This window comes from Aedes albopictus, chromosome 2 (assembly GCF_035046485.1).
Source record: "Aedes albopictus strain Foshan chromosome 2, AalbF5, whole genome shotgun sequence".
NCBI lineage: Eukaryota > Metazoa > Arthropoda > Insecta > Diptera > Culicidae > Aedes > Aedes albopictus.
In genome coordinates, this window is record NC_085137.1 from 74,416,798 (window position 1) to 74,442,929 (window position 26,132).

The 26,132-nt window shown below is 37.7% G+C and overlaps 1 protein-coding gene across 7 annotated transcripts in view; it reads left to right on the forward strand.

Moving 5' to 3' along the window:
• The first annotated feature begins 201 nt into the window (after window positions 1-201).
• The window catches only part of LOC109427577 (toll-like receptor 6), a 67,047-nt gene continuing 41,116 nt past the window's right edge, over window positions 202-26,132 (forward strand). For 4 of the 7 annotated variants that reach the window (XM_062849945.1, XM_062849947.1, XM_062849944.1 and 1 more), the window contains exon 1: window positions 202-464. The gene's annotated coding sequence lies outside the window, so the exon portion shown is untranslated. Of the gene's footprint in view, window positions 465-614; window positions 644-26,132 lie in introns of those variants that run through there. The other 3 variants (XM_062849948.1, XM_062849949.1, XM_062849946.1) reach the window with 2 other exon arrangements.

A 26,132-nucleotide genomic window follows, 5' to 3' on the forward strand; every position in this document is an offset into this window, starting at 1 on the left:
AGACGCCAAAAAAACAAACAAGACAACATCCCCGAACATAACCGGTGGTCTTCAGAAATCATTGGATTCTCTTTCGTTTCAGACATTCATAACAGTGCGATCGCGATCGTAACCTGAGAAAAGAGAATCCAAGACGTTAAAATATCCCACACTCGTTCGAGAAACAGTAGATGAAAAAAGGAAAAAAAAATACACAGACAACCACACCAAACCTCGTTGATCGCGCGTTGGTCTTGGACCATTGAACAATGTTGAAAGAGTAGTCTTGCTCAGCAACTGGCTGGCCAGGCCATACTTCGAAAGCCATGCGCCAAACTTGCTTAGCGAACTGATTCGTAGCCATTCAGTCTTACTTTCACATTCGTCGCGTTCGGTCGATCTTAGTCCGCGGTAGTTGGTCCTAGACTCACGCGTTGCGTTGTTGGGGTCGTTCGAGTGTTTGGTTGTAGATCGGTTTCCTGAGTGTACGTATGGCATACAGCACCGTGGTGGTTGGCGGTGGGTGATCGTCGTCGTCGTAGGTGGACGATTTGTACGAGACGATCGGTGGCGAACCTCTCCCCTGCTGGTCAATCTAATTGCATGTTTCAATTGCACAATCCATCAAAATTTAGGGCTGTGGACGGACGATTTGTGTGCCAAAGTGAGTGAAGGCCAGTGACTGGATCGTATGTGTACTAAGCCAGATTTGGGAACTAGTGAAAGGAGGTGCTGATGGTGGCGAAGGAAGCTCTAGAGTGGTTTAGAAATTGGACTGCTGAATTGGAAAATGCATGGCATTCCGACACAAAATGAATAGATACACAATAATGTCATGAAAAGTGTTGTAAGCGATCTCCGCTCTGGATTTGTTTTCTTGCGAAGGGGAACTCTCCTCCCATGCAGCTTCGATCGTAGTGGTGATCGTTTTCGTCGCGCATCGGCGGAGCAATAGTGTGGCCCATACATTTTAGGAAAAAGTTATGATCAAAACATGTTAAGCTTAAAATCGCTTGAATTGAGTTGTTGTACCTTTTTATTCTGCCATTTAATACTTATCTTTTGACAGATAGGAGTATTTGACTACATAAGGAGTGTATCGGAAAGTAGTTGAAAATGTTCAGAATGCTCTATCTCGAAGCTGGGTTGGTCTTTTCATTTCGGTTCTTCTATGAAATCTTCACAATATAGTTAAGTTGAGAATACCTTGGAAACAATTGGAAAATGTTTTGTATTATTGAAAATATGGCTAAATGAATACACCTCACAAAATAAAAATCTGCACAAAATGCAATTTTGTTAGGATTTTTCAACATTTCAAAAATCTGTAGCGAGTAAAATTTGTACGATAAAAAATCTGGAAAATATTGATGTTTGTTAACAGTTATGTACACATAACATATCATTTAACACCGACTTTCAAAATTCATATTTTCAACAGAAAAATCTCCTATATCTTCAAAATGGTCCACTCCAAAAAACGTCTATTTTTTTGTCAAACTTTGAAGTTCTGCGTTTAATATCTTAAAAGGTTATAAAATTCTATTTTTTGCTCTAACTTACTCGTCTATAAATTAAAAAACATACCCTATTTAAAAAATGCGAATTTTTCATTTTATGTATTTTTTATTTGCGTAAACATGATTTGGAGGAACATAGAAAAAAGGGGTTCCTCAAAAATGGCTTTTTCTCATTTTTAAGAATTGCGCTTAAATGCAGTGGAGATTTTTCTTGAAAAAAATAATTTGCCTATATCATGAGGATTCTGGAGCTTATTATATTTGCACAAAAAAGTTAACAATTTTCAAACATTATCGAACTTTTTTCGCAATTTCAATTTTTTAGAGGGTGTGCAAAAATTTAAAAACATGCGTTCAGTAATCTAGGTTAAAAACCCAGTTAGAAGAACATTTTTAAAAAATCATAAAAGCCATTTCTTTTTTCAAGGATTTATACAGTATCTCCAAAAATAAAATTGCTCATTAGTTGTATAAAACTATTTTTGCGACTAGTTTAAACATTTTCAACTACTTTACGATACACTCCTTACCATTTGAAGTATTCCTCAGTGTCACTTATCCACTATCAGTTAGTAGAAATATAGATATTCCTTCAAAGGATAAGCACTAGATGTCATAACTGTCATGTCATAACAATTTTTAGAGTTATCAGCCATTATTTGTAAACAACCCCCTAAAATCAGTTTTTTTTGCTGTAAAATTTTCTAGATACCAATTATTGGGAGTTTTCAAATGTTTAACCAAATTGTTCTGCATGATAAAATGCACGTTTCCTTTAAAAACAGCAAAATGTTATTTCAAGTATTTTTTAAGTTATTGTATGATTAATGTTTAAAAGCCTCCCAAATCCATGTTACAAAGTTATTTTGGCCTTGAAAAATTGAATTTACAAGTTTAGTTTGTTCGAAGAAGACAGAAAGCTTTCTTTTGAAAGTATTTGATCATAAATGTAGATCAATTCACCTAGTAGTGAGAAGAAAATTCAGTTTTTACCATATGTGAAGAACCAGCCTCGGGCTGAATTTCCCCGTGATAAAAAAAAGTCAATAATAATAATAATAATAGGCGGCGTGAATCGGCACCACCAAAATTTGACCATAATGTCAAAGCATAGAAGTTGTTATTACGGTCTAGAATTTGTAGTCTGAGCTTTTTCATGACCATTCATGAAAACCATTGATACTAAGAAGAGTTTCCTCGTGGATCCTCGGAGGAATTCCAGCAAGAATCCCCGCAGAAATCCCAGGAGGAATTTCTGAAGAAATTCCAAGAGGAAATCCCGAAAGAAATCCAGAAGGAATTCTCGACGAAATATTAGGAGAAATCCTGAAGGAATTTTAGCAGGAATCCTCAAAGAAAGTCTAGAAAGAATCTCCGAAGCAATTAAAGTAGAAATCCCTGCAGGAATCCCCGGGGCACTACCGAAGGGATTCCGGGAGGAATCTCTGAAGGAATTCCAAGCGGAACATCATAGGTTTTCCAGGAAGTCCAGGAGGAATCTCCTAAGTAATTCAAGGAGAAATCCTCAAAGGAACTCTAGGAAAAAAATATCAGGAAAAATTCCCGAAAGAAGTAATCCTGGAGTAATTCCATGAAGTATTACTGAAGGAATTTCAGGAGAAAACTCCGAAGGAATTTCGGAAGGAATCTACGACGGAATTCCAGAAAGAATTTTTAAAGGAATTGAAGAAGAAATCCTCAAAGTATTTCTAGGAAGAACCATCGAAAAATCCAGGACGAATCCTCGAAGGAGTTCCATGAGGAACCCCCTGAAATAGTTTCAAGAGGAGTTCCCGCAGGAATTCCAAGATTAAACCCCGAAGAATTCCAGCATGAATCCCAAAGAAATTTCAACAGGAATCCCCAAAAACAACCAGGGGGAATTTCCAAGCGAATGTGAGAAACAATCCCCGAAGGATTTATATGAGAAATCATCGAAAAATATCCAGAAGAAATCTCTGACGGAGTATCAGGAGAAATTCCTGAGGTAATTCTAGGAGGAATCATCGAAGGAATTCCAACAGGAAAAATAATTGCAGAGAAATTCCCGTATAAATTTCAGGAGGAATCCCAGACGGAATAGCAGGAGGAATCACCGAAGAAATTTCAGGAGGAATTATCGAAGGAAGTTCAGGAGGAATCCCCGAAAGAATTCCTTAAAGGAATTCTAGGAGGATTCCCCGAAGGAATTCTAGTAGGAATCTTCGAATTGATTGCAGAAAGAATCCCCAAAAGAAATCCAGGAGGAATCCCTGAAGAAGTCCAGAAGGAATACCCGACGGAATTTATGGAAAAATTCCTAAAGGAAAAGAAATCCCCAAAAAATATACAGGAGAAATTCCCAGGGGGAACTCCTGAAAGAAATCTGGGAGGAATCTCCGATGGATTTCTAAGCGGTATACACGAAGGATTTTCAAGAGGAATCCCCATAGGAAGTCCAGGAGGAATCCCCGAAGGAATTTTAGGAAAAATCAATGAAGCAATTCCAGAAGGAAACCCCGAAGGAATTCCAGGAGGATCCTGAAGGAATTCCATGAGGAATCCCCGAAGCAAATTCGGGAGGATTCTACTAAGGAATTCTAAGAAAAATCATTAAAGAAATTCCAGGAAGAAACCTCGAAGAGAATTTAGAAATCCACGCTAGAATATTAGAAGAAATACATACCCAAGAGAATTTTAGGAGGAATACATGAATTCCGAAGGAATTCCAGGAGAAATTCCAGAATGAATTCCAGGTGGAATCTCCGAAAAAATCCAGAAGGTATCCCCGAAGGAACTCCAGGAGGAATCTTCGAAGGAAGTCCAGCAGGAATCCCTAAAGAAATCCAAGAGAAATTCCTGGAGGAATTTTATGCGAAATCCTCGAAGTAATTCCAGGAGTAATCTCCCAAGGAATTCTAAGAGAAATCACCAAAGAAATTTCAGGAAAAATTCATGAAGGAATTTGAGGATGCATCTACGAAGAAATTCCAAGAGGAATTCCCGAAAGAATTCCAGGAGGAATCCTTGAAGAAAGTCCAAGAGAACCCCTGAAGGAAGTCTAGGAGGAATCTCCGAAGAAATTACAAGTGATATCCCTGCAGGGATTCCAGGGGAATGCATGAATATCCGGTAGGAATATCCAAAAGATTTCCAGGCGGAATCCTTGAAGAATTTTCAGCGGATATTTCCGGGTAGTGGAAAGGATTTGCAGGAGGTATTCCCTAAAAAAAATCCTGGAATCCTGAAGGAATTCCTGAATGAGCTTCTGGAGAATTCTCTGATGTTCCTGAAGGCATCCGTGAATATTCCTGGAAAAATCTCGATATCAATCTATAATCTGAAAGAACCTCAGGAGCTATCCTTGGATTAACTTCTGGAAGAATCCCTAAAGGAACTTCTCGAGGAATCCCCTAAGGATATCCTGAAGAAATCTTGGAAGGAACTCTTATAGGGTAAAAACACTAGACTTCGCCACTGCTCTAGTCTTCGCCCCCTTCATACAAACTCCATGAATGAAGTGGCGAATATTAGAGCAGAATTTTGGTGGGTGGCAATGTCTAGAGCTTTTACCCTATGAAAATCCTTGAATAAACTTCTGGGAGAATCCCTGAATTATCCTGGTGGTATCCTTGGATCTTCCTATAAAATTCTCTGAAGGAACTTCTGTAGAGATTTCTGAAGAAACTTCTGTAGGAATCCCTGAAGAGATTCAGGAGCAATCTCTGAAAAATATCTGCTAGAACCCCTGCAACTCCTGGAGGAATCTCTGGTGAAACTCCTGGACTAATTTCTGTAAGAATCACTGTAGGAATTTCTAAAGGAAATGCAGAAGTAATTCCTGCAAGAACGCCTGGACTAGTTTTTAAAAACCTCCTGCAAGAATTCCTGAAAAAACTTCTCACGGTATTCTTGATGGATCTCCAGGTGGCATTTATAAACTTTTCCTGAAGATCCAGTATGAATTCTTGAAGAAACTTCAGCAGGAATCTATGAAGAAACTCTCAGACTAATCTCTGAAGGATTTTCTGGATGAATCTCTGATGTATCTCTAGGAGACTTCCCTGAATCCTCCCGAAAGAATTTCTGAAGGAACTCCTGGAGTTTTCCCTGTCGAGATCTTCCTGAGAGATCTACTGAAAAAAAAATGAAGGATGAAACTCCTGGAAGCATCCCTGAAGAATTTTCTGGAGGAATCCCAGGCATCACTGAATCTTATGGAGGAATCTCTGAAGAAACTTCTGGAGAAATGTGAATGACGAATAATGAATGCGATCTAATGAGTAATGAAAACAAAAGTTCTAAGAGTTAAGAGATCAATTATTGTAGTCAATCATTTATGATAGTGATCGTGAGATTTTTTTTCTCAACTTTATGTAAACTTAATTTTGTTCGTGCACTGATCACCGGCGCGAAAAATTAAAATCGGCGGCGTGACAAACAGCGGCGTATGGCGCGCCACCGATGCCTCGGTCGGCGTCGGCGTGGGACAAAAATGTCGGCGGCGGCGGCGTGGTGCGGCGGCGCACAGGTCTATTTGCAACTTGTTGCATAAATAACTATTGGCCACCTGTTTGTATGGAGCCGCCCTATAGTGCAGTGCTCTTGCCAAGCATCCTAAATGGTTGGGACGTTGGGATCTTCAGCAAAGTTGTCTAGATTGTTTGGTGTCTTTGATTTTGATCTAGATATGCTAAAACTTATCTAGATAAGATCGTTCTTTCAATATGACGCTCTAGTGTTCTCGATATGCACCCTAGAGGGATGCTTTGGATTGGTTGGCATTACATTCTTACGTCTTCGGTTTTGCTCTACTTAGAGCTGCTTTCACTGATCTAAATTAGTTGTATATTTTGATATGACTATGTAATGTTCTAGATATGCACCCTGAAGGGTTCGAGTCTTTGAAGAAGTGTCTTGGATTTATTGGTACCACATTTACAAGCCTTCGATTTTGGCTGTAACTGCTCTTGACATTTTTTACTCTTTTCATGTCTCTCCAGACCACTAGAACTTACATCCTAGAGGGTTGCAGTCTTCGACAAAGTGCTTTTGGTTGATAGATGTTACATTTTACATCTTCGGTGTTGATATAGATCTGCTGTAACTGATCTCGATCAGTTTTTTTTTTTTTTTTGATATACCTCTTCAAAGTTCTAGATATGCATCTTGTTGAGTGTTGGGTACGAGTTGAAAATTTGAAAAAGGATGTATATTTTTATTACTAGCCAGAAAATGTTCAACAATGTGTAACTTTTTATAAAATGCTGCAAATATTCTCCAAATCTGACTGATAGTTGTCTTACAAGCTATAATTGCTATACAAATTCGGGCTTGATCGGTAACTCAACTTGAAGTTAGAGCACTTCTAGTTATATTTTCTTATTTGACTCCTGTTTTTTTAATAATGCTGTGTCTTAAGATTAAGTGAATCAAATAAAATGAAATTTTGTACATAAATATATGTCTAGTATTTGACTCAAAATATCATCAAAATATGTTTGAAAGGAAATTGATGTGAAATCTTAATCATTTAAATGCTTTTAAAGTTATATAACAAGTACAGCCTAGTGGTCGAATTACGAATCAAATGTCCCATTATCAGTAAGTCCTTGATCAGCCAAACAGCTTGCCGAAAACACCAATATTCCAATTAATCAGGACCTTAGATATGTATATGATATGTATAGTGTCAATCTTACATCTGTTTGTCTGTGATTTTTATGATATGAAAGACAAATTTAATACTAACAAAATGTCCATGACATATGTTTCAGGATCCAGATTACTTAGAGAGCATCCATTTGGTTCGAGTTTCTGCCACTAGGCAGCGCTAGTTGCAAATGTGCAAACGAAGCCGAAGACGGTAACCCTCCAAAATTTATAACCAGAGCTCTAGAGAGTTATATGACAAGAAGAAACTAGTCTAGATCAGTTAAACCATAAGAAGCCGAAGATGTAAGAATGTAGTACAAACTAATCCGAAGCACGATGCCGATCATTGCCACACTTGGAGATGCATTCAATCTATATCAAAGTCGAAGGCTTGTAATGGTGGTACCAGTAAATTCAAGACACTTCTTCAAAGACTCTAACTCTTCGTAATGCATATCTGGAACACTACATATCCATATCAAAAGATAAAACTTATCTAGATCAGTTTCAGGAGATGTAGATCAAAACAGAAGACGTAAGAATGTAGTGCCAACCAAGCTAAAGCACTTTGCCGAAGACTCCAACCCTCTAGGATGCATATAGAGAACACTAGAGTGACGTATTGAAAGATTGATCTCATCTAGATAAGTTTTAGCAGATCTACATCAAAACCAAAGACGTAAGAGTGTAGTACCAACCTATCCAAAGCACTTTGCTGAAGACTCCAACCCTCTAGGGTGCACACCAAGAACACTAAAGCGTCACATTAAAAGTTAAAACTTATCTAGATCAGTTTCAGCAGGTCTAGATCCCCAAGCAGCGCTTGCAACATCATCCAAAATGTGGCTTAGTAAAAGCACACGAAACTTTCATCTTGTCAGTTGCGTTGCATTTAAACTCCGAAATTCGTAAAGTCTCGGCTTTGTTTCATAGAAATCACATATTACCGCCGTTCGGGGTGACATTGGACCTAGAGGGTAACATTGGTCCATCGATCCTACGGATTCAATATAAGTAAAAGAATTCAACGGTGGATGCCAAGTATCTTAGAATTATGTATTCTAGTAGTTTAGCAACATCGACTCCGACCACTATGTGGTGATGGTCAAACTGCGCCCAAAACTCTCCATCATTAACAATGTACGGTACTGGCGACCGCCACGGTAAAACCTAGAGCGACTGAAACAACCGGATGTCGCCTCAGCATACGCGCAGTATCTCGAGGCCGCGTTGCCAGATGAGGGCGAGCTCGATGAGGTCCCTCTAGAGGACTGCTGGAGTACAGTGAAAGCAGCCATCAACGACGCAGCCGAGAGCACCATCGGGTACGTGGAACGGAATCGACGGAACGAATGGTTCGAGGAGAAGAACGCAGCGTTTGGAGGAGAAGAACGCAGCGAGGGCGATAATGCTGCAGTAAGGGACTCGACAGAACGTGGAACGTTACAAACAGAAGCGGAAACAGCAGACCCGCCTCTTTCGGGAGAAAAAAGCGCCGCCTGGAAGAAGCGGAGTGTGAAGAAATGGAACTGCTGTGCCGTTCCCAAGAAACATGGAAGTTCTATCAGAAGCTCAACACATCCCGTAACGGCTTCGTGCCGCGAGCGGAAATATGCAGGGATAAATACGGAGGCCTCTTGACGAACGGACGTGAGGTGATCGAAAGGTGGAAGCAGCACTTCGATCAGCACCTGAACTGCGTGGAGAACGTAGGCACGGGAGCCCACGACAACGGAAGAAACGACGACGCAAGTGCAGCGGAGGACGGAAATGAACCAACTCCCACGCTGAGGGAAGTTAAGGATGCCATACACCAGCTTAAAACCAACAAAGCAGCTGATAAGAATGGTATCGCAGCTGAACTCATCAAGATGGTCCCAGAAAAGTTGGCCACCTGTCTGCATCGGCTGATAGTCAGGATCTGGGAAACCGAACAGCTACCGGAGGAGTGGAAGGAAGGGGTAATCTGCCCCATTCACAAGAAAGGCGACCATTTGGAGTGTGAGAACTTCAGGGCGATCACTATTTTGAATGCTGCCTACAAAGTGCTATCCCAGATCATCTTCCGTCGTCTGTCACCTAAAACGAATGAGTTCGTGGGAAGTTATCAAGCCGGCTTCATTGACGGCCGGTCGACAACGGACCAGATCTTTACCGTACGGCAAATCCTCCAGAAATGCCGTTTATACCAGGTCCCAACGCATCACCTGTTCATCGACTTCAAAGCGGCATACGACAGTATCGACCGCGCAGAGCTATGGAGAATCATGGACGAGAACAGCTTTCCCGGGAAGCTTACCAGACTGATAAGAGCAACGATGGACGGTGTGCAGAACAGCGTAAGGATTTCGGGTGAACTATCCAGTTCATTCGAATCTCAACGGGGACTACGACAAGGTGATGGACTTTCTTGCCTACTATTCAACATCGCCCTGGAAGGTGTTATGCGACGAGCCGGGCTCAACAGCCGGGGTACGATCTTCACGAAATCCGGCCAATTTGTTAGTTTTGCTGATGACATGGATATTATTGCTAGAACATTTGGAATGGTGGCAGAACTGTACACCCGCCTGAAACGCAAAGCAGCAAAGGTCGGACTGGTCGTGAATGCGGCTAAGACAAAGTACATGCTGGTAGGTGGGACTGAGCGAGACATGACAAGCCTTGGCAGCAATGTTACAATAGACGGGGATACTTTCGAGGTGCTAGAAGAATTTGTCTACCTCGGTTCCTTGCTAACGGCTGACAATAACGTGAGCCGTGAAATACGAAGGCGTATCATCAGTGGAAGTTGTGCCTACTATGGGCTCCAGAAAAAACTGCGGTCAAAAAAGATTCACCCCCGAACCAAATGTACCATGTACAAGACGTTAATAAGACCGGTGGTTCTCTAAGGACACGAGACATGGACGATGCTCGAGGAGGACCTGCAAGCACTCGGAGTTTCCGAGCGACGGGTGCTAAGGACGATCTTCGGCGGCGTGCAGGAGAACGGTGTGTGGCGGAGAAGGATGGACCACGAGCTCGCTGCACTTAACGGCGAACCCAGCATCCAGCAAGCCTCGTTGGATAAATGTACGACTCGTGCTGAAAAAATCAACTTTTTGCAACTCGTTACATAAATAACTATTCTCATACTGGTAACTTGTTTCAATTCTTTCGAGTTCTGCTACAATCGAAGAAACATTCAATCAAGTTAGCCGATTTTTGAGCGCTACAGCATTCCTTTGCAATGTGGAATTTTAATGCACGTTAAACGGTTTTGGTCCCATAACCTATTCAATGAATGTCGGATCGTGACGATTTTCGACAACGTCGATGGGTACAAAATTTCCGACTCTAATTTTTAATTTGATGATGGTGATTGGTCAATTATACCGCCACCTAGAGGCAACGTCCAAAATCGTGTCATGTCTATATCAGTTCACGTTAACCTATTTAATAACATAGGTATGTATATTTCAGGTTCATTGACCACACCAGTAGGTTCTGATAGTCAAAAACAGAGTTAGCTTTTGGAATTTCCCAAATTGAGCCACCCTAACGTATCATATGTGTACCCCGAGAGTGTTTTGACGAATTAATTAAAAACTAAAAGCATCAAAAGTGTGCACACGTGAAGAAACAAGATAAGCAAAACTGGCAAATTATGCTAAGCTAACATGAAGATGCGAGCTCCGTGACGACGGTGACTGTGGGTTGGGTACACATCATTATTAGTATAGTAGTGCATGAGTCGAGAAAATGAGCTGCGCCGCGCCGCGGTGATCATAAATGAGTAACTTGTGTCGACGATCATCGCCGATGGAGAAAGGAAAGACCGATCCAAATAATAACAATAATTTTCGCTCGTTTTCGAAGAGCTGCGGGGTCCACACTTTGTGTGAAGTTGCTAAGCAGACACAGCAGAAAGGGGTGGTGCTGCGAACTACATCAGATCAGTCATGTAGGGTGGTGGTTGCTGAATGCCGTTCAGCCATTTGATTGAATTGGTGCTGCACACACGAGCGCGCGGGCGCATGCGAATATTGCGGCAGGAGACTTAAATGTCAGTGGCGACGAACCTTGAATGTAGCAAAGGAGTGCGAGTGTGGGGTAGCTCGCGGAGCAACTCTGTCGGCTAAATGGATTTGGGGAGCCGTGTGTTGATTTGGTGCTTAAAATTAAAACATTACTGTTTTGAAGTTTTTAGCGCATTGTACCGAGAAGCACGATTAATTTGGGGGGCCAGATCTGTTTTTCTTTCAGACGAGATACCCACACAACGTTAATTAAACAATATTCAGTCACTTAATACATTTTAGCCGACCCATTGAGCAAATGGGTTGTTTCGAAACAATGTGGATGTTGTAAAGCACGCGTTTGCGAGGAAAGCGTCGAAATTATGATACATGTAGTTGGTTTGTTCGGAAGTACGCTATGCTGGGTACATGGATTGCAATTGTACACGCCCTTGTACGTTATCGTTGAGTAAGCCATGTGAACGACCTCGGACCAACAACGGATTTATTGGTAGGTTCGATGGACCGTTCATGATGGTAATTTGGTTTATGATACCATTCTTTCACTGCTCCAAAGTCAACAAGCTGGATATTTTTTCATAACTTCATGAATTATAAAGATTAAGCTTAAGTTATAACATTCATTGTTTTTTTTTCAACTATAAACAGTTAAAGTAGCTATAATTTCATAATGAGTTACAAAGAGCACGAAAGCTTCGTACAGGTACTATGAATCACTGATATGTCCATCAAAAAGAGGAAATATCAGAAAAAAAAAATCCGATTTGTTTCTAGAAGAGTTGTATTCCATCCTTTTCTATTTTGTTCTATTTTGTTCTAGCAGTTGCTTCAGCAGTTGCACAGTCAGTGTTGAAAATCATCCTGGAAATAAATACAGGAATTTCTTCCGATATGTTCTGGACAGCAGTTGTAAGCTGTTGCATATCGTAATAGTTGCTTGACAACCTAATATGGTTCTTGTAGTTCGATTCAGCTTCAAACTGTTGATGGCGCCTCTAGCAGCCAAGTTACCTTATCATATAAATCAAATTTCTAAATGGTAGATCATTTCAAGCGCTAAAACTTTGCCGAATTGAGGTATCTCTTGAAAAAAAAATCTTTTGACACACTCGAGATAATCAGCCACTTGAATAGTGATCTTATATTATTGATAATTCCCAAAGAAGATTAAAAAAATAAATACATTCTTAAAGTAATTTTTAAAAGAATTCTCAGAAGGAACATAGAGAAACTCATAGAGGAATATCCCTAAAATTCCCAAAAAATATTACTTTGAGAAATGCCTGTAATAATCATTGCAGGAGGGATTCGTGGAGGAATTCTTAGATGATTTTCAGCAAAAATCCTTGGAGGGATTCCTGAGAGATTTCTTGACAAGTTTCTAATGCAAAACTTAAAAAATGCTGCTGCAATCCATGATGAAGTTCTTAACCCGTTTGTCTCTAGCAGCGAAATAAAAGCTCAAAAAATCACCAACAGCCCATTTCTCAACAGAATATAATCAAATTTTGAACACAAATTCGCACAACAGCCTAGTTTTGGAAATATACGGGAATCAATATTTTCTTGGACTTCTGGACGGAGTAAGGCTGGGTCAAGTCGGATACAAATGAGGCCAAGTACGATTTGCACCACTACAACTTTCTTCTCAACGAAATATTTCAATAGGAGTTACATATTCTGTTGCCTAATGATAGTTAAAGTTGCTACAAGTTCGATTTTGAGATTCTAAGATAGGTCTTCTTTGAGTTTTTGGGATATTAAACATTCCTGAACCATCCAAGTCTACATTCGCGCTTGTTGTTTCCAAAAGCATTAATTCCCTTATTGACCCCATAGGTCATCGGAGACATCTTTAGAACATGTGTTGCCCTTGTACTACTGTTTACATTTTCTGAATCTCTCGATGAATTGTCTGAATCCGTCTTTACCAAATATGATTACTCGAAATAATCACCACGAATGATTTTTAATTGTTTTTATCGCTCTCAATTGCACCAATTCTTGTAAATCTGTAAAATGTTTGTTATGTCAACGTACTGCAGACAGTTTGGACAATCTGATTGAAGTCATGACCTTGAGTTCTTTGAACTATTGATTGTAATCACATGTTTTACCTATGTGGAACCTCTGTGTACTACATAATATATTATGTGTCAATAAAAAGGTCTTCCGAAACTATTCCTAGGAAAATTTGGTTATCTAAACGAAGTCATGCCTTGACTTCAGAGAACCGTAGATTGACTACAATGAGAGTTATTTGCACGCGGAAAACAGCGGTTAGCTCCAGAAACTAATACTACACCGAACAGGGATAAGTAAGTTCCTCGAATAGATTCCTGAGTACCCGGGATAGCCTGGTTGAAGTCAGGCCTTGAGTTCATTGAGCTGTAGATACACTGTAATCACATGTTTTGCCTATGTGGAAGCTGTGTGCACTACATAAACTCATATTTTATCACATTTTATCAACTTTATCATGCAAATAACTATCATTGTTGTCCATCTACGGTTCTCTGAAGTCAAGGCATGACTTCGTTAGATAATCAAATTTTCCAAGGAATAGTTTCGATAGACCTTTTTCTTGACACATGATAGATTATGTGTGTTTATGAAGTGCACAGAGGTTCTACATAGGTAAAACATGTGATTACAGTTCATCAATAGTTCATAGAACTCAACGCCAGACTTAAACCAGGAAATCTCTGGTACTTAGGAATCTTTTCGAGAAATTTACTAACTCCTTTTCGATGTTGTATTGGTTTCTGGAGCTAATCGTTGTTTTCCGCATGAAAAACAGCTCTAATTGTAGGCCATCTACAGTTCTTTGAAGTCAAGGCATGACTTCGCTTAGGTCTCGTAGGAATAGTTGTGAGAAGCCTTCTCACTGACACATGATAAAATATTAGTTTATGTAGTGCACAGAGATTCCCCAAAGGTAAAATATGTGATTACGGTTTATCAACAGTTCCATGAACTCATGGACTGACTTCAGCCAGGTCATCCCAGGTACTCAGGAATCTAATCAAGAAATTTACTTATTCCAGATCGGTGGAATATAGGTTTCTGGAGCTAATTTTCGCGTGTAAATAACTCTCATTGTAGTCAATCTACGGTTCTCTGAAGTCAAGGCATGACTTCAATCAGATCGTCCAAATTGTCTGCAGTACGTTGACATAACAAATATTTTACAGATTTTCAAGTGTTGCTGCAATTAAGAGTGTTTTCGCACATAAGAGCGTCTGTGGTAGGAGTTGGAATCTGTCGGACACTGAACGATCCTAATCGCGGTGATACTCAGCACTGATATGAAAATGGAAACATAATGTTCTGAACGATTACAACATTTATTCGACGGTAAAACTGATACACTTATTCTTCTCTATTGACACTGATTTATTGCAACTTAGCTGATAGTTTGGGTTTCTACAGGCTCTACTCTTGCTTGCCTTCACTCTATCAGCATAATTCTTTCACGATTGTGTCTGTCGCACCTTATTATATCACGAGTGTCTCTATATTTTGCTATTTGGGCATACAAATGCATCCAATGTATTTTGAAGTATGGGTCGCAATATCTGTAAATCTTGAGATATTTTTATTGTAGCGAATACTCGCCGAATATAATCAACACTACTGTTAGAGCCTCAGAGTGCTATTCTGATAACTCAGCAACATTCATTTGGTGATTTAGATCATCCAAACTATTCTGGAATTAAGACCTTCAAGCCCTACAAGCTCTATTCTTGTATCTCTTTACTTTATCGGTGTATTCCTCCAAGACTTTCGCCAAGAATTCCTCAAAGACATTTTTCCCGGTATTCCTCCAAGAATTTCTGCTATTAATTCCGTCAAGTATTCCTGCATAATTTTTTCGAGAAATTCTTCGAAAATTCTTGCAGGAGTTCCTACAAGAATTCTACCAGATATCCATACAAGAATCCGTCTCGGAATTTCTACAAGAATTCCGTCAAGAACTCCACCAGAAATTTCTCCAGAAATTCCTCTAAAAAATCTGCCAAGAATAGTTCAAAGAATCCCTCTAGGTATTCCTCCAAGAATTTCTCCAGGAATTCCTCCAAGACATCTACCAAGAAATTTTCAAAGCATTCCTCCAGCAATTCCTCCAAGAATTCATCTAGGAAGTTCTCCATAAATCGCTCTAGTAATTTCTCCAGAAATTCTTCAAAGAATTTCTCCAGAAACTTACAGGAAATCCTCCGATTTATCCGAGATTACTTTCAGGCATTTCTCCAGAAATTCCTCCTGGAGTTCGTGAAGAAATTTTTAAACAAATTTCTACAGAAATTACTTCAGGAAATTCTTCAGGAATTCCTCAAAGAATTCTTCCAGGAATTTCCCCAAGGATTTTTTAAGAATTTTTGTCATGAATTACTCCAGAAATTCCTCCATGAATACCCCGAAGGAAGGGAACCTTTAAAAATTCCTCAAGAAAATACTTCTGGGATTACTCTAAGAATTCTTCCGAGAATTCCTTCAGGGATTTCCTCTAAAATACCACCAAAAACATTAAGGAAGTACGCCAAAAATTCCTCCCGAAATTACTTCAATTCCTCAATGGATTTTTCTTGGAATTCCGCCAGGGTATCCTCCAGAAGTTCTCTCTGATGAAAATACTCCTTAAATTCCTTCAGAAAGTCCTCCAGAAATTCGTCCAGGAATTCCTCTTATAATTCTTCTTCTTTATGGCTCTACGTCCCCACTGGAACTTGGCCTGCCACGCATCAACTTAGTGTTCTTTGAGCATTTCCACAGTTATTAATTGAAGGGCTTCCTTTGCCTGCCATTGCATGAATTTGTATATCGTGAGACAAGTACAATGATACACTATGCCCAGGGAGTCGAGAATTTTTTCCCGGATTGAACGGGAATCGAGCCCGCCGTCTCCGGATTGGCGATCCATAGCCTTAACCACTGGGCTAACTGGAGACCGCCCTCTTCTTATAATATCTCCAGGAATTTCATCAAAAATTCTTCAAGGAATTTCTCCAAAAAGACATCCAGGAATTCTTCCAAGACATCTGCCTAGAATTCTTCCAAAAATCCCTCCAGGAATTTCTCTAGAAAAGTCCCCACCAGAGGTCCCTTTAAGACTTCTGCCAAGAATTCCTTCAGGAATTTCGTCAGAAATACCTCCAGGGCTTTTTGCTATAAATTCCTTTAATAATACATACAAAAAATCCTCCAGAAATTTCTTCGTGAATTCCTCAAAAAGCATCCAAGAATTTCTCAAGGATTACTCCAAGAATTGCTCCAAAAATTTCTTCGAAAATTTCTCCAAAAAATCCTCCAGGAATTTTTCTATGAATTTCTCCAGATTTTTCTCCAAAACTTCTGCTAAGAGTGCCTCCAAGCAATTCTAATAAGAATTTATTCAAGAGCTGCTCCAATAATTCTGACAAAAATTCCGCCAAGAACCCCTCCAAGAATTTGGCCAGGGATTCCTTTATACATTCCTCCAGGGATTTTTCAATAAATTCCTTCAGGAGTTCTTCCAAGAAATCGTTCAGAAATTCCTCCAGAAATGAATATAGGAATCGCCTAGGAATGCCTCCAAGAATTCCTTCTAGAAATCCTCGAAGAAGTCCTCCAGGAATTCCTCCAAGACATCCGTCAAGAATCCAGAGTTCCCTTCCATGAATTTCCAGACGGAAAGACTTCTTTCAAGAATTCCACCAAAAAACTCTCTAGGAATTTCTCCTGAAATTCCTTGAAGAATTCTTTCAGGAGCTCCTCCAAGAATTCCTCCAAGAATACTTCCAGGAATTTCTTCAGAATTCCACGAAGAAATTTGTGGAGAAAATCCTGGAGAAATTCCTGGAGTACTTTCTGGAAGAATTTATGTAGAATTTTTAAAGAATTTCCTGGGGGAATTCTTAGAGGAGTTTCCGAAGGATTTTCTGGAGCAGTTCATGTAGGAATTCTTGCAGTTATTCCTGGAGAAATTCCTGATGGAGTTCCTGGTAATTTTTTGTAGGAATTCCTGGAGAAATTCCTGAAGGAATTCCTGGGGTAATTCCTGAAGAAATTTCTAGAGTATTTGCTGGAGGAATTTCTGGAATATATCCTGGAGGAGTTCCTTGAGGAATGACTAATGGAATTTCTGGAACAAATTCAGGAGGAATCCCTGTGATTCCTGGAAAAACCCCTGTTGGAATTGCTGGAGGAATTCCGGGATGCATTTGTGAAGGAATTCCTGGAGGAACACCTGGAACAATATAAAAACAACGAACAACAACACCGTGGAGCAATTACTGAAGGAATCCCTTGTTGAATTCCTAGATGAATTAATAGTAATTCCTGAAAAAAATCCTGGAAGAATTTCTGCAGAAATTACTCGGAGAAATTTCCTGGAGGAATTCCTTGTGTAATCTCTGGAAGAATTCATGGAGGAATCTTTGGATAAATTTGTGGAAGAATCTCTAGAGGATTTCCTGAAGAAATCCCTTGATTACTTGTTGGGGGAAATCCTGGATGAATTCCTGGAGGAGCTCAGGAGGAATTCCAGGATGAGTCTATGGAGGATTCCCTACCATATAAGTTTTTACAGTCGGTAGAACTCAAACTACTTTTGAATACCATAAACATCATTTGAATGTCAGTGGATACACAAATAGCAAATAAATACTCAAAAAATTATGAGATTCAACAGAAATAATCGTTAAGGAATTACATAGATTGAATAAAGAGATACAAGAATACAGTTTGTATACCTTGAAGGTCTTAATTCCAGAATAGTGTGGATGACCTAGATCACCAAATGAATGTTGCTGAGTTATCAGAATTGCACTCTGAGGCTCTAGGATTAGCGTTGATTATTTTCCGGAAGCATTCGCTATAATAAAAATATCGCAAGATTTAAGCCTGGAATACATAGCGTCCGTTCCGTCGAGGTTTGCGTTTTTTTGACAGTTTTCCCATGGGAAATGTGTCAAACTACTGTCACGCACACGCAAACGTATGCATTGTGTGGGGCACTTTACAGATATTGCTACTCATGCTTCATAATACATTGAATCCATATGTATGCCAGTGGACACCCAAATAGCAAAACATAGAGATACTCGTGATATAACGAGGTGCGACAGACACAATGTGAAAGAATGATGCCGATAGAGTCAAGAGAAACAAGAGTAGAGCCTGTAGGCCTTGAAGGTCCTAGTTCCAGAATAGTTTGGATAGCCTGGAATACCCCATGAATGTATCAAAAGCATTATAGTTGTGCACTGAGGCTCCATCAACAGTAAAGACTACATTCCACGAATAATGTCTACAATTAAAGAATGAAACAGTATGTAGATATCGTGACCCAAACTTCAAAGTGTATAGGAAACCATTTGTATTTCACGGAATGTCCATCTACCGCAACATCGAGTTTCTCGTGGTATTGCGAGGTCTAACGGACATCAACATAAATAAATTTCTTGAACAGAGTAAGCACAAACGATGGGAGATGTTGTAGATCTTAAGAAAATGAATTCCAGAGTAGTTTGGATGACCTAGATCACCCAATTCATGTACCATCTAGGGGTGCTTTGAGGCTTTTTGAGTACCGTAGACTATGTTTTGTGATCATTTATCGTGTATAAGATGTGCAATGGCGTAGCTAGGAATTTGGGGGCCCGGTGCGGAAGTAAATTGGTAGGCCCCTCAGAAAATTTCATAATATGTACATATTTTACAATGATAAATCTATACATTTAACTGTCGAATGATCACACTGTTGCATTTTGTACAAAACATTGAAAAAATCTCGCATTTTGTACTAAGAATTCTAGTGATGCTGGCAGTGCACTGCAGTGATGGCCAACGGAAGGTTAAACATTATCTATCTTATATTATTTACTGTATTTCTTCATGTTTTTTTTCGGTAGCGAAAGATTTTTTTTATAAGAATTATGCCGAAAAAGTTTTTAACAAATTATTTAAAAATTGCACAAAATAGTCCTTATAAAAGGCTTTCAAAGATTGCTCTCCCGGGTAGACGAGAATATGTGTTAATCAAAAATCTAATGAATATCGCACGAATGGCTCAAAGTGATATGATATCAGTATTTGTTCTTGCCGAAATAGCTGAAAATTTCTAAGAACAAGTTCAGCTCTTCTACACGAAATGGAACACATACACCCAAAGAGATGGCTCAATGTTAGTGAAATGCCATGTGTCCCTTTCTGAGTTGTTGAAACGAAGAACCACATGCTCTTATTCCCATGTTATTTACAACAGCGAGCCACAGTTGAGTGGTAAGCATCGCCGCCTGTGAAACCTAAGGTCGTAAGTTCGATGCTGGATGCTGATATTTTTTTCTAGAAAAAAATGACAAATCTTGTCTGCTATTTTTTTGATCTTGTAATATCTTAACGAACTATGTATTATTGAGTAGTTCACCATATAAGATTCTGCTATTATTTGAGGGGCCCAAATGCAAAGGGGTATAAGTGACCATTGTGTCGATTTTGAGCTGAGCATATCAAAAAATTCTTCAGATTTCAAGCTTTCAGGAACTTTTTTAAGTTTGTTTTTACGATGTTTGGAAAAATTACAATGAATAGGAAAAAATTGTGTCGATTTTGCAACTCCATACATTTTATATGGGATGAAAAATTGGTGAAAAACTTTAAACCTCATTTACTCGAAAGTGGGGTTTTGTCACTTACACCCCTTTGCTTCATACCCCCTCATTTCTGTTCTTTTACCTCTTATATCAATCAAACCAATATCAGTTTGTGCTCTTCAGTAATTCAATTCAATCATTACTGATTATGCTATTCATCAGATTTTTCCACCTACTCGGGTTACCTTTTTCTTTGGGAAATCTTTCTTGAAGAATAATTTGTCTTCAAGAATCTTTTAAGTTGTTAATGCAAGGATGTCATTCAGTATTGAGCATGAGCATGAGCATGATTGACCGCCCGCGGTTGCTCCTCTGTTATTGCAAGGACATCTGCATTTACACAAAGAACCAACAGATGAAGCTTGGGACTAGCCTTCTCTCATTGTGTGCAAGGATGTCATTCAGTATTCCTCTAAAAACGCTCCTTCAGGAATTATATTATTATTAGCTTTATTAATGAGGCTTTCAGCCCCTTGGCTGGTTCACCTGAGACATTCAGGAATGTTTTCAAAAGTACTACAGAGTAATTCAAAAGATTCTTGCAAAGGCTTCATCGAGTAAGTCTCGAAATATTAGTTCAGGTATCTATCAATTATGTCTCTGAGGATTTATCTAGAAGATCATCTAAAGAATTCTTGAAAAGTTCCAGGAAAAATACTACAAAAAAACACCAATGATTCATTCAAAACCAGATATTCTTCCAAGAAATTACATCTGGATCCCCTCAGAGGAAGAGAAGCCCTTCTAGAATTTCTTTAAACCTTCTTCCGTTTCTTCCAGGGAATCCTCTAAATATTCCTTTGGTGATTTTCGACGAAAGTCAAATATTTCTCCATATACAGGGGATAGACGAAATGATCGGGACAGGCAAAATTTTCACTTCTCAATTTTTTTTCAAATAGCTGTAACTTTTCGAAAGGTGAATCAAACATTCTCAAATTTTTAATGTGAGATGATCAACTAATTGTATATTAGTGGTCTAATTTTGGAAAAGATCGGGCTATTCTGCACGAAGTTATGAAGATTCTAGAAAAAGGTGTAATTATCTGATAGCCAACTTTGAGCTGTTATATCTCCGAATTGAAATAACCGAATGCAAAGAAATTTCGACCAATTATGACTTATATAATGAGCTTTGGAAAACCTTTGACACAACATAGAATTCTCAACGCGGAAGAGAATTATAACGATTAGATTATTTTTCTAATAAAACACCAAATTATCCAAAATTTTAACATCGTTTCAAAATTCAGGATACTTATTATAGTTCATTTAAACTTCCGCAAATTGAGTTGAATATAAATATGTAATGAAGAAAAGTAACAACATAGCCGGCAATAAATTAAAAAAGTAATGGGGTGCATATTAAAAATAGACCAATTTACTAAAAAATCATAATATAAATTAAATCGCTATAACTGGTTTGCTTGTTGAAAATTTCAAATTGAGTCAAACGTTTTTCAGAGCTCATTATACAGGGTGTTAGGTTCCTGAGTGCAAACTTTTTAAAGGGTGATAGAGGACCATAAATGGTGAAAAAAATGTTCTACGCATATGGTCAAATCTCAACCGTTACGTAGTTATTGAACTTCCCATGTTTTTGACTCTTATTGCCTTAACTGGCAATAACTTGAAAATGGTTAAACTTATCGAAGTTTTTTTACCCTTATTGGAAAGATTATTGAATTTTCTATCAAATGGCATCTTTGAATCGATTGGTTTAGTTAAATAGCTAAGTTTTCTAGCGCAAAATAGCTAAAAATAGTGTATTTTTATTGGTTTTTGTCAATTATCTTTGAAACATGCGTAATAAATTAAAATTCTTTCTTTGGCAAAGTTGTGGCCCCTATTACAATCTACAATTCGTTCTTTGACACTAAACTTCTAGCTCTTATCGTTTTCTTGCAATTTTGATTAAAATGTGCGGCACAATGTGCAAAAAAGTGCTTTCCATGACAGTTGCTAATTTATGATCTGAAATGAGATGTTAAAATCAAAATTTCAAGAAAACGATAAGAGATAGAAGTTTTATGTCAAAGAACGAATTGTAGAGTGGAACAAGGGCCACAACTTTGCCAAAGAAAGAATTTTAAATTATTACGCATTTTTCAAAGATAATTGACAAAAACAAATTAAAACACACAACTTTTAAGCTATTTGCTCTAGAAAACTTTGTTAGTTAACTAAACCAATCGGTTCAAAGATGCCATTTGATAGAAAATTCAATAATCTTTCGAATAAGGGTGAAAAAACTTCGATAAGTTTGGCCATTTTCAAGTTATAGCCAGTTAAGGCAATAAGAGTCAAAGACATGGGGAGTTCAATAACTACGTAACGGTTGAGATTTGACCATATGCCTAGAACAATTTTTTTCACCATTTATGGTCCTCTATCACCCTTTAAAAAGTTTGCACTCAGGAACCTAACACCCTGTATAAGTCATAAATGGTCAAAGTTTCTTTGGATTTTGTTCATTGAATCCAGAGATATAACAGCTCAAAGTTGGATATCGGATAATTATACCTTTTTTCAAGAATCTTTATAACTTCGTGCAGAATAGCCTGATCTTTTCCAAAAATTGACCACTAATACACAACTATCATCATCCTACAGAGAAAATTTGAGAATATTTGATGCACTTTTCGAAAAGTTACAGCTATTTGCAATTTTTTTTTTGAAAAGTGATAATTTTGCCTGTTCCGATCATTTTGTCTATCCCCTGTATTCTTCAAGCATTTCTCAGTTATTCCCTCAAATAACTTTATCAGATATTTCTACAATAATTAAACTTGGAATTTCCTCAAGCATTCATAACTTATCTTGGCGTCCTTTTTAAGATTTGTTAAGAATTATTTCCTAGGATTACTTCAGAGATCCCACCAAAGATTCCTTTTTCCAAAAGTATTCTTCAAGAAGTTTCTCTAAGGTTTTACTAAGAGATTCATCCTAGAATTCCTCCTAGAAATTTCCAAAGAATCAATTGGATAATAATAAAACAAAATCTCCAAGGATTCCTACAGAAGAAATTGAATTAAATAAATTATATTAATTAAATTAAACTTTTAGAAGGACTTCTGTAGGAATTCTTTCGAAAAATACTTCTGGACTTTCAATATCCATCAACTCTAAGAGTTTTCTCAAGAGTTCCTTCAGCAATTTTTGCTAGTATTCCTAGCACTTTTCAAAAAACTTCTATTCCGCTTTTTGATAAGACTCCTTAAAAATTCTCCCAAGAAACCTTTTGAAAAATAATTCTAAGTTTCCATCACACATCTCAGTCAGGAATTTCTCCAGAATTTATGATTGATTCCTCTAGAATTATTACGTTATTTTTTATATAATCCGTGCTCACTTTTAACAAATATACAAAAATAAGAAGCAGAACAAAAAGCGCTTCACTCCTTTATTTTGAGTGGTATGAAAATGGGAGCGTATATAAATAGTAAAAGAACAGATGCCCTATCTTATCAAAACAAATAACTTCTCCAGTAGTCTCTCCAAGGATTCCTCCTAAGACTATTTTGCCACTTTCTGCAGGAGTTCTTTAAGAATACCTAGAAGCATCCTTTAAGTAATTAATGCAAGGCTAAGATTTCAAAGAGGATATCCATCGGGATTTTTTCAGGAATCACTTCAAGAATTCATACGGTTATTTTTCCAAGGATTTCTAAAATATTTCTTCAAAAAAAGTCTCCTGGAAATTATCACAAGATTCTGTCAGAATTTCTACAAGGATCTTGTTAGAAACTCCTGCGAAGGTTTCATCAATATTTTAAAGCATTCTGCTTAATTTTTTAATAACATCTCCAAAGCTTCTACCATTACTTTTGGGATTTTTCCAGGAATCGATTTTCTAAGGTTATTCAACATTCTAAAGGAATTCTTTCAAAGAAGCGTGTAGAAATTGCTCCCAAATTTCCTTCAGGATTTTTTCCAGAGATTTCTTCAGTAGCTCATCCAATAAGTTTTCCTGCAATTTCTCCGAAGATTACTTCAGATTTTATTCAAGTTAGTATTCTCTTAAGATTTCTTTAATTGATTTCATTCATTCATTCTTAAACTGATTTTCCCAGGTATTTAACAAATAATTTTGTACAAGAAATCTTTTGGGATCCTTTCATGCAAGGATTTCTTCTTGTATTAATTCAATTACTCCTGCAAGAGTTTTCCGGAGATTCTTTCACAAATTCCTCCAAGAAATTCTGTAGGAAATCCTCCAGAGGACGCATTGCGTGTTTTGCTAGTTTATTTTTAGAAATTCCTTTAATAAGCCTATTCAAGGATTCATAAATTCCTCCAATGAATACTTAAGAAACTCAAATAAAAAAATATAAGAATTCTTTCAATTCTCACAGAAATTCCCCCAAGAAATTCTAATGGAATTTCATCATACATTTTTAGGAAATTGTTTGTGATCTCTTCTGGTAATCATCTTAATTTTTTGGAAATTTTATTAGTAAATTCTTTGATTTTTTTTTATTTTGCAAAAGTGTATCTCGTAGAAAAGTAATAACAAACAAGCTTTTAAAAGTTGTCACTTAAATTTACAAACGAATCGACTAATTAAATTTTAAAGTGCCTATCGAATGAATTTCAACATTGAACTATTGAAAGTATTACAAATGTAATTGTGAGGTATATTTGCAAAGGGACTGCCGGTGGAACTTTCAAAGAAATTGCTAAAATCCCGTGATAAATTTCCAAAGCAGCTGGCCAAAGAGTTTAAAAAGTGATGTTAAAGATATTTTCACAAATAATAATCTAATTCAACTTCGAATATTATCGCCGAGAAATTTCCAAAAGAGTTTTCAAAGATTTCGATGGAAGTGCCGAAATAGTTTTCAAAAACTTTTGCAAAGAAAACCCCAAGAATAGTTTTATAGGAATTTTCGGATTAAATCCAATCAAAGCATTTCCCAATAATTAGCCAAAAAAAAACTCCGCCAAAAGATATTCGAAATTTTTTTTCAGGCAACTCACAGAGAACTTGCAAAAAAAAATACCAAAAAAATGCCAGGCGAGTTACCCAAATAATTCCCGTAGGGATTGGCATACAAGTTTCCAGAAAAAAAGTTGAATTTATTCCGAAAGTAATTACCAGAGGTTTTCTCAATGCGTTTGTCAAAAAAAGAAAAAAAATCAGTGAAAAGCTGCAGACGGAATTCCCAACGAAATTTCCGTTGAAATAAAAATCTGAAGAAGTTCGTAGAAATGAAAATCAGAAGCCATTTTTGTAGCATTGCCGAGAATTAGTTGAAGAAGTTTCCAAAGGAATTGCCTAACAATAAATCAAAAGTATCGCCAAAGGAAATTTTCAGAGCAATTGCCGAATGAATTTCCAAATTAATGTTTAAAGATCCTTAATGAATTTGTACACGGGTTTCCGAATTAGTTACTGAAAAAAAAAAATAAAAATACTTCAGAAATTCTAATAAATAATGTAAAAATTTTCACAGGAATTCCTCCAAGAAATTCTACTGGAATTCCTCAATGAATCATTTAGAAATTCTTCCAAGGTTTTTATTAGATTTTTTTTCTATTGATGCCTTAAAGGGTTTCTTTAGCGATAACACCAGTTTCGTCCGGATTTCCTTCACGAAACTTCTAAGGAAAGTTTCTAACGATTTCATCAAGCATTTTTTTTCAAGTGCGGAGCTCCAAGTACTCTTTCTGGGACATCTTTTACGATTCTTCTGGGAAATACTTCAAGGACTTCTTTACAAATTCCTCCAAGATTTCCTGCGAAAGTTGCTACAGCGATTCCTTAGGAAATTCCTCCTTCATTTCTGAAGAAATTTCTTCAGTATTATGTAATCCCAAGAACTCCATAAAGAGTTTCTTAAATATATCCACTAACGATTCTTTTGAAGCTACCCCACAATTTTTCTTCAGCATTTTTTTAGAGGAATACTTTAGGAATTCCTTCAAGAGTTTTTTTATAAACTTCTTCAAGGGAACATTTTGCACTGCCTCATATGATTTTGAAGTCCTTTCAAGGATTTCTTAAGAATTTTTTCAAGCATTTCTTTAGTCATACCTGCAGGGATTTCCTCAGAAATTTCTCTAATAATTGCTGTAGCAAAATCATCCAAAGATTCCTTAGGCAATGTTTTCAAGTCCTCTTTCAAAATTCGTTCAATAATCTTTCAAGAAATTCCAGTAAAGATTAAATCTTTTCTCCAAGGATTGTTTTCAAGTTACGAATAAAGATTCGTTCATGGATTTTTCAGTTTTTCTTCAGATAACCCTACAAAGATGAACACATTCATCCCCAAAGTATTGCTGCACAAATTTCCTCATTTCCTCTCCCTGCAGAAATTCCTCCAAGGAAATATGTAGGA